This window comes from Nicotiana tabacum, chromosome 6 (assembly GCF_000715075.1).
Source record: "Nicotiana tabacum cultivar K326 chromosome 6, ASM71507v2, whole genome shotgun sequence".
NCBI classification, from domain to species: domain Eukaryota; kingdom Viridiplantae; phylum Streptophyta; class Magnoliopsida; order Solanales; family Solanaceae; genus Nicotiana; species Nicotiana tabacum.
In genome coordinates, this window is record NC_134085.1 from 8,335,687 (window position 1) to 8,349,652 (window position 13,966).

Consider the following 13,966-nt stretch of genomic DNA (forward strand, 5'->3'; position numbering starts at 1 on the left):
AAAAATAATATAACAACTAATGTTTATTAAAATACTATGATATATTGGATCATAATTTTATAAAATTAATATTCTGTCAAATTAACACTAGTTTCTACATTAATACTTAACTCTATAATTAAGGAAGTAAAACTACTACTTCTCTTATTATCAGATATATACAAAGGTTTACATCTTAATAGCTATATGTGTTGCTTTGGTTGGGAAAAAAGGGTTTCTTTTATTTTTTCAATATTAAAAAAGGATTTTCACATCAAAACTTTCTATATGTGTTGCTTTGGTTGGAAGACATTCTTCAGAAAGCTGTATAAATTTTTTTCAGAAAGTTGTATAAATTTTTTAAGTCCTTTCCTTCCTTTAAGTTGGTTTTTCATCAAATTTATGTACTTATTAATGCAGAAGCATTACACCAAGGTATGAGGGCTAAGCGTTATAGAGAAAATCGCAATACCAATGAACAGTTTTGAACAATCATTTGGGAAATTATTTTTAGTTCAGAATGGAAAATTTTCCTATTATTAATATCTGCATGCAGCACTTGTATTCTCGAGTTGTTGTTTCTTTTTCTTTTTCGTTTTCCTTTGTATCATAAATATTTTGCTGCTTCTGTTTTTGCTTCCTATATATAGTGTTGTCTGTGTTAAAATAGGTGCTTAATTTTCTCTTGATGTTCTGCTTTGGTCTTTTCTTTGTTTAAAGAATATTCTTCTTCACTATTTTGTGTTGTTGTGTATAGCTTATTTTGTGTTCTAGTAGATGAAGGGTTGAGCATTTAGTAATGTATAAGATTGTATTTGTTTTAGTTTTTTAATAAAAGGCCAACTCAGAGAAACTCAGAGATCACATAATAGCAGGAGAGTTTAGAACTGCACTGACTTTTCGTCAGTATGATCCTTAACATAAAGACCAGAACCAATGATTACAATGTTAGTCAATCATCTGTTAATTATGACAACAGAATGATTAGTGTCAATTGCCATTGTCACCTGTGTTAATAGAGCAACTAATAATAGAAGAAAATTACAAGTTGGATAGCTATAACCAAATGTTTTTCATTCTTTAAAAAAAAAAATGAAACTAATTGAGTATGAAACTGGATATGGAACATGACAACCACCCTCTCTCCAAGTCCCTCGCAAAGAAAGGGAAAGGTGTTTGTTGTGTGTGTGTTTGGGGGGGAGGGTGAGTTGATGCATCTGCAGTTCTTTTTAGTACTAATAGACTCCTGCATGAAAAGCTCTCAGGTCAAAGGAAACGGTTACGTCACATTCTTCAAGAGAATATCCTATTGACAGTTTATGGTAATTCTAACCATTAGGAATTATCCAATGAGTCGGTTCAATGATCATATCTCTATATGCATCATCTATCTATATAATTTAGTTAATTAGATCAACTAATCTTTATCCCATAAAGACGATCACATAAATATTGATCTAATCGGATTACTAATGTCCAAATTAATAATCCTACGATCAAGAACAAATTTAGATTAAATTATAAGAAACTTCACTCTCATTATCATGATCTCCATCACAATGTCAAGTCTCAAAATTTAATCAAGGACCTTATCAAATTAATCAAGCAATTAATAACAATGATAAAAGAATATCAAATGCCATATATATTTTATAAAAATATGTTCAAAACATCAAATGTGATATTGGATCTAGGGCATATCTACTATATCCCTAACAATCTCCCACTTGCACTAGAGCCAATCGCTCTTGTACTTCATTCCCAATTTCCACTTGTGCTTGTCAAACTCCTTTGCGCCAAGAGCTTTAGTGAATGGGTCTGCAGCATTTTCTTTTCCATCAACCTTTTGAATCTCGACGTCTCCACGTTCAATGATCTCTCTTATCAAGTGATACCTTCGCAGAACGTGTTTGGACTTTTGGTGTGATCTTGGTTCTTTTGCTTGAGCAATGGCTCCAGTATTGTCACACAACAGTGGAACCGCACCTTCTATTGAAGGAACCACACCAAGTTTAGTTAAGAACTTTTTCATCCATACAGCTTCCTTAGCAGTTTCACTAGCTGCTATATATTCTGCTTCAGTCACTGAATCAGCTACTGTAGCTTGTTTGGAACTTTTCCAACTCACTGCACCACCATTTAAGGTGAATACATAACCAGAAATAGATTTGCTATCATCTCTATCTGAAGAGAAACTTGCATCAGTATAACCTTCAAGTTTCAACTCAGAATCTCCATAGATGAGGAATTGGTATTTAGTCCTTCTTAAGTACTTAAGAATGGTCTTCACCACCTTCCAATGTTTCTCACCAGGATCTGCCTGATAGCGGCTAGTCACTCCAAGTTCATAAGCCACATCAGGACGTGTACATGTCATGGTATACATGATAGCTCCCACTGCACTAACGTATGGGATCCTACTCATGCGTTCTCTGTCTTTAGGTGTTTTAGGACAATCCTCCCTACTGAGAGTAATTCCAGTGCCTATCGGTAGATAGCCTCTTTTGGAATTATCCATATTATACCTCTTTAAGATGGTATCAATGTACAAAGACTGGGAAAGTCCAAGCAGCTTCCTAGATCTATCTCTATAGATCTTTATTCCTAATATATAAGCTGCTTCTCCCAAGTCTTTCATGGAGAACTGTTCAGATAGCCAAATTTTGGTACTTTGCAATGCCGGTATATCATTTCCTATGAGCAATATATCATCAACATACAACACTAAGAATATAATTGTGCTCCCACTAAACTTTTTGTACACACAAGGTTCTTCTACGCATCTAACAAAATTGAACTTTTCAATTGTCTTGTTAAATCGAATATTCCAACTTCGAGAAGCTTGCTTTAATCCATAAATGGATCTTTGTAGCTTACAAATTTTAATATGATCAGACGGAGATGTGAAACCTTCAGGTTGTGTCATGTACACATCCTCTTCTAGCTCACCATTAAGGAAAGCTGTTTTCACATCCATTTGCCATATTTCATAATCATAGTATGCTGCTATAGCAAGCAAAATCCGAATTGATTTGAGCGTTGCCACGGGAGAGAAAGTCTCGTCATAGTCGACTCCTTCTTTCTGATGATATCCCTTGGCAACAAGACGGGCTTTATAGGTCTCCACCTTTCCGTCTGCTCCAATCTTTTTCTTAAAAACCCATTTACAACCTATAGGTTTTATATCCTTTGAAGGTTCAACTAAAGTCCATACTTTATTTTCGTTCATAGATTCCATTTCGGATTCCATGGCCTTTTGCCACTTTTCATAATCAGAACTTTGTATAGCCTCTTCATAGGTCTTAGGGTCATCATCATTATGATCAACCTCATTTGATACATCATCTTGTATCAATAAATTTAATCTAGTTGGTACATGACGTTCTCGTGTAGACCTTCTAAGAGGTACTTGTACAACCTCTTCACCTTGTGTTGGATTTGGTTGTTGTTCAATTTGGTTTAGAACTGGTTCATTAACCTGTTCTTGAACTTTAGTTAGTTCTTGAACTTCAACCATTGAAGATGGCAACTTCCTTGGCAACTTTAAAACATCCAATAAAGGTTCTTCAACTTGGGTCTCATGATCTTTATATTGTGTTGATTCATTAGTTTCTTGAACTTCATCAAGTTCTATTTCTCCATTATAATTTCCTTCTAAAAGAAATTCCCTTTCCAAAAAGGTTGCTCCTCTGGCAACAAACACTTTATGGTCAGAAGGGTGATAGAAATAATATCCCATTGTTTCCTTGGGATACCCAATGAACCTACACTTATCTGATCTTGAGTCAAGTTTATCAGACTGTAGTCTCTTAACATAAGCTGGACAACCCCAAACTTTAATATGTTTAAGGTTAGGCTTACATCTTTTCCATATCTCATATGGTGTTGTAGAGACTGACTTAGTGGGAACTTTATTAAGTAAGTATGTTGCTGCTTCCAAAGCATATCCCCATAAATTTATTGGAAGATCAGTGAACCCCATCATAGATCTCACCATATCTAATAAGGTTCGATTTCTCCTTTCAGACACACCATTGTGTTGTGGTGTACCTGGAGGTGTCCACTGTGAGAGAATCCCATTCTCTCTGAGATATCTGGTAAAATCTTCACTAAGATATTCTCCACCTCTATCAGACCTTAGTACTTTGATACTTGTACCAGTCTGCTTCTCAACTTCACTACGGAACTTTTTGAACATTTCAAAAGATTCAAACTTGTGTTTCATAAGATACACAAATCCATATCTTGACATATCATCAGTGAAGGTGATGAAGTAAGAATATCCACCTCTAGCTTGAATTTTCATGGGTCCACAAACATCTGTATATATTAGTCCCAATAATTCAGAAGCTCTTTCTCCACTTCCAATAAATGGAGATTTGGTCATTTTTCCTTTGAGACAAGATTCACAAGTTGGATATGATTCAAAATCATATTTGTCAAGGTACCCTTCCTTGTACAACTTGTTAATTATTTTCTCTCCAATATGACCAAGCCTACAATGCCAAAGGTATGCATGATTTACTTGATCATCTCTTTTCCTCTTAAGACTTGAAACATGCATAATCGAATTAGCATTCACATTAGGTAAGACATAAACGTCATGTTGGAGATAGCCATTCACATATAAATTATCACTATAATAAATAGAGCAAATACCATTGCCTATATTAATGCAAAAACCACGTTTGTCTAACATAGAAGCTGAAATTATGTTCGAAACAAATTTAGGAACGTAATAACAATCATCCAACATAAGTACTTTGCCCGTAGGCATTATTAAAGAAATCGATCCTACAGCTACGGCCGCAACTTTTGCACCATTTCCAACTTGTAGATTAACTTCTCCTTTCTTTAGCCTCCTACTTATCTTAAACCCTTGATTCATATTACAGATGTTATAACCACTGCCAGTATCTAATACCCACAGTGAAGAATTAGTAGTAGCTAAAGAGATCTTGAAAATATTTTTCATTAATATCTCACCTTGTTTCTTGTCTTTTAGAGTTGCAAGATACTCCTTGCAATTTCTCTTCCAATGCCTTTTCTTCTTATAGTGAAAACATTCAGCATCATATACTGACTGCAAGATCAAATCTTCAGAAAGCTCTTTACCAAGCTTGTACCCCAACTTCTCATGTTCTTCTATAAGAACAATCATATAATTGACAAGGGGTATAACTGGAGAGTTTTCAATGTCCAATTGTGTATCAACCATCTTCTTAAGATATTCAATTATTGCAATTGGATCCATATTCTGATGTTTCCTCTGGAGTTCAGAACTCATAGAAGCGAGAATGATGTGTTTAATAGCAAGGCATTCTTCCAAGTATTTCTGATAAACCTTGGTGCCTTGAACATCATTCTCTAGTGGGATTATCTTTGCAGGCTTATCGATCACATCAATGAGCTTTTCATGCATGAGAACAATTCTCAAATTTCTATACCAGTCATCAAAGTTTGGTCCTACCAACTTGTTGGTCTCAAGTATTTCGCGCAGTGATATAACAGACATATTGAGAAATCTAAAATATAGAAAAGAAAAGGCAATAATATAAGAACATATTTGCATATATCATAAAGACATGGACTTTTATCTAAATGATATTTCCACTAATTATTTTAAACTATTTACCCTCATTATAGTTTACGAAATCTTTATTTCTATTAGTGGAGTAAAGGAATCCTTTAACAATATGTATGAGCCCCTTGGAAGTCAAGTCGTTTCTCACATATATTTTAAAGGTAGGTACTCTTACCAATTGTATCCCCATACAATTTCCTTAAATAGCTCTATGTCAAATAGCCCCCTGGTAGTCAGGTCGATCCTATTGGCATAGTTGAGTTCAACCATCATGATAGCAAAGAACTTATTAAATTTTATACTCCCCCGGGTGGTCCAGGCGTTTAGTGTAAAATTGAATAATTCTTTCAATCCATACATCTAATGCAACAAATAATTTTAACATATTCTCAAACTATAAGTCTCCTGGTAGTCAGGACGCTCCTTATAAACAAGAAATAAGTAAAATTATTTACCTTGATGGATAGCTCCAGAATAAAATATCTTATATTTTATTATTTAAGAACTCAAATTTTAGTAAGAGGGAATTGTTACTAAAATAATTTTTAATAACATGAAGATTAAATCTTTTATAGCGTGTGAATTTAGTTCAAGTTGTCTACACGCTTAGTCCTTAATTAATCTACATCACATGTAATAAATAATTCAAAATTATGTAATGAACAAGCACATGACATAAAAACGAAATTCAACATCCTCAAACATGTTTATCTTATATATCACATAAAAGAATGCATGCCAGAATATTATTATTAATTAACATCTCATGAATTAATAACAATTAAAATAACAATAGAATCATGTAACCGATTATAGATTCCCATCGTATCTAATACATAATTTCAAATTCAAGTTATGAACTATCTCAATAGTTATATAAATACATATTTTATCTACAATAAAATAATATTAACATTCAAACGATTTGACTATCGCACAAGACACATGTATTATGGTTTGAACTTTTCAAATATGATATTAAAATATTTCGTAAATAAATTTTAGACACAATAAACCACTGCTCTGATACCACTGAAGGATTGCGTATAGGTGTTCGTAACACGCAGCGGAAGACAATAACAATCCTAGGCAGATCTTTTCATGTTTAAAATTTATTTACATATCAATAGATCGGATCTAAGACGTACCTGGTGAAGAAAGTCTTGTTTCAAATTCTTCGATAGTGCGAGACTCTATGTGTATCCACACTGAGACTAATCCTTGCTATCAACTCTTTGATCAACGAAACCCACGAACAAATTGAACGGAAAACTTGTGCTGAAAGTTTTCTCAAAAATCTCAACTCAAAGATAGAAGAACAAGAAACACTTTTCTTGTAATTGTATTTTCTCTCTTGGCTTTGTATTGCACTCTCACTTTCACAAAGTGTTTTTCTTCTCAAGAATAATAATATGCCGGCAAATTTTCTCCATCACCCTTTATGTAGCATCACCTATAAACCCTTTTCCTATTTGGGTGAGGTAATGATTTACTTAGGGTAAATTTATTCCAAAAATAAACTTTGTATAATTTTCCACAGAAATTCGAATCCCATTCAAATGGGTTTTGCCGAACAGTCACGTGATTGTTCCAACTCAAAATTGGAATCAGTTGTTTTCATATTTACAAAATATTAATCCCATTCCAAATGGGATTAATTGCACGTGAAATAATCCAATTCCAAATTGGAATTACTTACCAAGCCATTTATTAATATTATATTTTATATACATCTTATACAAAATAATACTGGGTCGTTGTTGTTGTTGTTGTTGTTACATCTTATACAAAATAAATATTAATTATATATATATATATATATATATATAATTATATATATATATATTTCAACCAAGAGATATAATTCAATTTCTATTCCAAATAGAAAATTTCAATTTGTTCACAATATTAATTATATCTTCTGTGCTAGCAAAGATTATAATAATATTTTATTTGGACTAATAATTTATTTGACTAATTAAATTCTATAATTTAATCATCAAATAACAAAATAATAAATCCTTTAGCAAAGATCAGAACACTCGTTAGTGTGCGACCCCATAGGTTCAATACTAAACCGGTAGTAAATTGATCACATCAATATACTAATCAAGGGTGGCGTCTAGCAACACTCCTTAACGACCGGATAGAATGAAGTATATAATTTGCTCTCAAGAACCAGTAGAAGAATAATGTAGTAATTCCTTCTGTCCTTATAACTCTGGATCACCCTAGGATTTGGTTCAACTGTCAAATCCTAATAGGCGACCAACTATGTGTCCATGTCAAATATATTCGACCATTGAATGATCTAAGAAACTCTTTTCTTCTTTCATTCAATTGCCCTGGCCAAGGTCTTAGTTTGGTCGTTTATAATTCAAGACAACATGGAGCTTAAACTCATTACCAAGAGCTGACAGATTTCATCTTGATCAATCACTAATTCTACAAGCATTTAATCATACCCAATATCATTTCAACTATCGTCCTAGGGCCATAGGTGTCTAGTATCAAAGCACAATAAATAACTTGTCAATATGATGATCTCATGTCAAAGGAAACGGTTACGTCACATTCTTCAAGAGAATATGCTATTGACAGTTTATGGTAATTCTAACCATTAGGAATTATCCAATGAGTCGGTTCAATGATCATATCTCGATATGCATCATCTATCTATGTAATTTAGTTAATGAGATCAACTAATCTTTATCCCATAAAGACGATCACATAAATATTGATCTAATCGGATTACTAATGTCCAAATTAATAATCCTACGATCAAGAACAAATTTAGATTAAATTATAAGAAACTTCACTCTCATTATCATGATCTCCATCACAATGTCAAGTCTCAAAATTTAATCAAGGACCTTATCAAATTAATCAAGCAATTAATAACAATGATAAAAGAATATCAAATGCCATATATATTTTATAAAAATATGTTCAAAACATCAAATGTAATATTGGATCTAGGGCATATCTACTATATCCATAACAATGTACCTCTTTGGAAAACACATCAAAAGGCCTCTGTCCATCAGATATCATCGTAGCACATATCAATACTGCTTTGGCAATTTTCTGTGGGTAAAGCTCCAAAGCATAGGAAACACAAGCACCTCCAACACTATGACCTTACCATGATGTGTCAGCACATGATCCAATCCAACGCTTGAAGCGTCACAATAAATAATATAACCATCGGTCCCTTCTAGGAGCAGTAGAACCCGTGCTGAAGTTAATCTGTCCTTCAATGCCCGAAAACTTCGTTCGCAAGGATTGGTCCATTGAAACTTAGTTCCCTTCTGAGTTAACTTACATGGGTATCCTAGTCTTTTACAATTAATGAAATTCCCCTCTTCGAAGGCCCAAATTTTATCCTTTATCCATCACAATTACGCCCTTATCCCACTATTAGGGCAGCATTTCATGTATTCTAAACGTTACTAGTCTTAGACTCATTTGAGTTCATTTGGGCTATACTAAACTTTCTATAAATTAAATAAACCACCATCTCTCTTATGAACTTATTCCCAAGGACTTATCCATTCTCGTCACCTTTTCACTCATCTTTTCTTATCCTTCCTCCTGTCTTCCTAAAACCTTGCCGCTTTACCCTACTTTAGCTTGCGAACTACACATATCTATTTATACTTATTTGCAACATTTATTCAACTTACTTGCATCATAGATTTCCTTATGTTATTCCGGAACATTAAGCGAGACACCACATACCACTTTGGTCGAAAGTGCTTAGAAGAGAAGAAAATTTCGTTACAAGTTTCCTGTAATAACCTGCCAAACGGAGAAGCTACGAACCTCCGTCGGTGTTGTGGGCCTAGGCCAAGTCTTCAATGCCTCACTCTTTTGTGTATCCACCCGGATGCCTTCACCCGAAATGATATGCCCAAGGAAAGCTACAGAGTTCAACCAGAATTTATATTTAGAGAATTTTGCATACAACTTCCCTTTTTGTAGAACTCTGAGCACGGTATGCAAGTGATCTGCATGCTCACCCCCTGAACGAGCATATACCGATATATATCATCGATAAATACGATTATGAACAGATCTTAAAAAGGGCCTGAACACACGGTTCATCGAATCCATGAATACTATTGGGGCATTGGTCAAACCAAACAACATAACATGAAACTCAAAATGCCCGTATCTGGTCTTGAATGTTGTCTTCGGAATATCTTCCTCCTTAACACTTACCTGATGGTAATCGGACCTCAAGTCTATCTTTAAAAAACACTTGGCACCTTGTAACTGATAAAATAAATCATCAATCCTTGGGAGCGGGTACTTATTCTTGATCGTCACCTTATTCAACTGCCTATAATCAATACACATTCGTAAGGAACCATCCTTCTTTCTCACAAACAACACAGATGCTCCCCACGGTGACGTATTAGGTCTGATAAAACCTTTTTCAAGCAAGCCCCTTAGTTGTTCCTTTAATTCTTTCAGCTCTGCGAGGTCCATTCTATATGGAGGAATAGATATAGGATGCGTATCTTGTAGTAGGTCAATAACAACTCAATTTCTTGCTCTGGCGGAATACCCTAATGTTCATCGGGAAAAACATCGGGAAGACTCATTAACTACAGGGAAGGAATGAATGGTTGGTAACTCTACTTTTACATCTCAAACCCAAACTCAGTGATAAATATAGTCCTTTCTGATCATCTTTCTTGCCTTGAGGTAGGAGATAAATTTACCTCTAGGCGATTACCGTATTACCTTTCCATTCTAAAACAGGTTCTCCTGGGAACTGAAATCAAACCATTCTTTGATCTACACTTGATGTTAGCATAATAAAAGGCCAACCAATCCATACCCATTATAATATCAAGTTCTACCCAACTGAACATCATGTACCTTATACTTGTTTATTATCAAATCTATCACGGGCCATTTTGGGCCACATCCATATATATAGATACCAATATTAAAACATAACTTGCACAACTAACTTACAAAAAGGTTTATATACATGAGGGTCGACTAGGTCGTAGACATGTCATACCCAAAACTATACACAAGGTAATATTTGTAAAACCTTTAAGTATGCATAACCATAATATACGGGGCTCCCTACGTCCTGATAAAACAACCTAACACATTTAGAATCCTGAATTGGTAATATTCCAAGAAGAGGTGAAACTCACCAACCAAAAGCTGACACCTGGAGGAAGTCTACAGTAGAGGGTCATTGCCTCGTCCTATATAAGAACCTCGATCAGACACACTTCGAAGCAGAACCTTCATATCCTTATCGGTTACTTTCCTCCTCTTGGCCCGACTACTATCCTCTTCCTTTGCATATCCCATAACATACACTGGCGAACCTTGATTAATGGACTCCCAAGATTGTGGACTATCTAGAATCTCAGAAGAGCTGGTGTCCGCAAATGGTTTGACATAGTTTTGAGCCTGAGGGAAACCCGGTTGTGCCAATCCATGCACTACTCCCCTCATACCCTGATCAACGGCCTGTGATAATGAAACTATGGCCCTTGGCGAGGTAGGAATTCCTCTCACCCCATCTGTCACACCTCCTTTTTACATACCCGAGAGGGTACAAGGGAGTTTTTTTCAGTTAAAGGACAATCGAAACGGGATTTATTTATTTATTTCAGAGTCGCCACTTGGGAGATTTAGGGTGTCCCAAGTCACCAATTTTAATCTCGAATCGAGGAAAAGAATGACTCCATATTACAGTCTGCGTACCAGAAATCCGGATAAGGAATTCTGTTAACCCGGGAGAAGGTGTTAGGCATTCCCGAGTTCCGTGGTTCTAGCACGGTTGCTCAACTGTTATATTTGGCTTGATTATCTGATTATATACAAATATGAACTTATGTGCAAATTTGAACTTTTACCGCTTTTATTATATTTTAAAAGTAATGTGAACATTGTTTAAAAACATGTCTTTGGATTGCGTCACATGAAATACACCCGCGATCCGGAACGTATTTTTATTCAATGTTTTAGGATTTGGATTTGGGTCGCATGAAATGCACACCCGAGTTTAAGAAGGTAAGATTATTAAAATACGCGCCTAAAGCGATTAGCGTATTATGATTTCTGGGTGAGGCCGTGGAACTTTGCTAAACGGCCGATCCCGAGTAGCTGTATTGATGTTTAGACTACAAAACTCTATATGCCCTTATTCAGCTCCAAACTCATCATTACATCAGTGAATTTAGAATGTGTACCTGGATATTAGGACAATAAGAAGAGGAAGAGAAAGAGTAGCAGCAGCAGGCAACTAACAACAACAACAACTTAGTCACAACACAGCAACAACAATGCAGCCCACAGATGATCGAGCATCAAACAGTCAAATCCCAGAAACAGAGTAGAAAAACAACAGCGGGAAGCCCAGAATATTGAATGTAACAGCACCAACAGTTTAACAATCACACACAGTTCGGCAAATAACCAACAGCAATTGGCCAAGACAGCTTGGCCAGCTTAAATTCTTATGTTGTTTTCAGACAGTCTTTGTTACAATGTTCTGAGATTTCTTTTTTGTTTCTTTCTTTCAGCTTTTTAAGAAAACCTCCTCTCCAGGCTCCAAAATCCTCTTCTTTTCTAATGGAAGGTCTGCCTCTTTTATAGCCTAAACTCAATACTTTACAGTCTGTTTGACAACTCAGAATTTCCCCCTCCCTGCTGTTTTTCCCACTCAGCTATTTAAACTAAACAAAAACTCCCACGAGATTCCCTGACAGCTCCTCTCTATTTGGTTATTAAAGTGGCCTAATCTCTTATTCATTTAGTAAAGCATGGGCAGCAGGAATATAATCTGACAGCACATGCTGTCCAATTATTTAAATTCCTTAATCAGCTGACCAAGCACATGCTGCCCAAAATCTGAACCAAGTAAACATGCCATCCATTTAAGACCAAAGTCTGAACTGCCATTATAACTTACCCCCTAAATGTTTTTTGATTCAAATTGAACAAAATTAATAGGCAACACACTTCAATTCCTAATGGAATACAAATACGATCACAGCAGAAACAAACAGCATGAATCAAATTGTTACCATTTAATGGCTGAAACTAATTGACGACATACATCAACTCGACTATATTAATCGTGATATATGACAATTAATCAACCCAACAAAACAACACAAAACAAAGTGTACCAACTCTCTTGGCAATTTGCAATGATACAGGAAAACAGACGGACATTATCGGTTTGACGAATACCAACTGAATTGAAATAAACACACTACCACATGAACTTAACATAACAGAATAAACTAAACGAAAGGTCTTGTATAGATGGGGAGACAAACTGCTAACAGAAATCCCAGAACTAGACAAACAACTAAACATGCTAACAAATTAATCCGAATAACAAAATGGACGATAAAAGGGACACATGAACAAACCTGAAAAACTTTAAACATAGCTGAACCCAGGCCCGAGCTTGATTTGTTCGTTTAAAGTCGAACAAATCCTAACCAAGGTGTTCTCGACCAAGAACACTTCGATTAGGGTTTACTAGACTACAAACTTGTCTAAATTCAAACAGACCCCACAAAATCTTTATGTTATAAGATTTGACTTTTCCAGATTTGGTTTTTTGGATTTATGGGTGGATTCGAACCAAACCAAACATGGTTTGGTCACGAGGGATGTTAGGGGAGTATCTAGTGTGAATCTGGGGTAGATTGGTGTAGATCGAGTTTTGTCTCGAATCTTCCAATGAAGATTCGAGAAGGTGGAGGAGGATTTGAGGCTAGGGGATAACAGATTTGGGTTCGGGGTGGTGAGATGCATCAAGGGTGTTAAGGTGGTGGTCACCGGCATCCTTGCCCCGGGTTCTGGTGAAAGGGAAGCCATGGCGGCTGCTAGGGTTTCGGGGGTTTGGGATCCCTTCTGAGAGAGACGAAGGAACGGGGGTGGGTGTTTGGATAGGGGCGGGGTAGAAGGGTTAGGTTTATATATGCCTTGGAGGTTTAGATCCTGGCCGTTGGATCAAATAAGATCTAAGGCCAGGATCTATTCACTTAGGAAAGACGGTGTCATTTGGGTGTGATGGTGGGTGAGATCGGGTAAGGCTGGATCGGGTCAAAATTTGACGGGTTTAGGGGAAAGCCTGGGTCCGTTGGATCAAAGGGGCTGGACGGCTCATATCAACTTGCCTGAAATGGCGTCGTTGAGGTGAAGTGAGCAACCTGATCAGGACCGTTCGTTTGAGTCAGATCAACGGCTCCAATAGGGACGCTGATACGGCGTCGTTTGAGTCAGTGCTTGGGCAGGCCTGACTTGGACTGGACCTGTGTGCCGGTTTTGGGCCTCATTTTGGGGCCCAATCTGATTTTCCACAACCATTTTTCTTTAAGGACCAAATTTAAACAAAATTCTTAA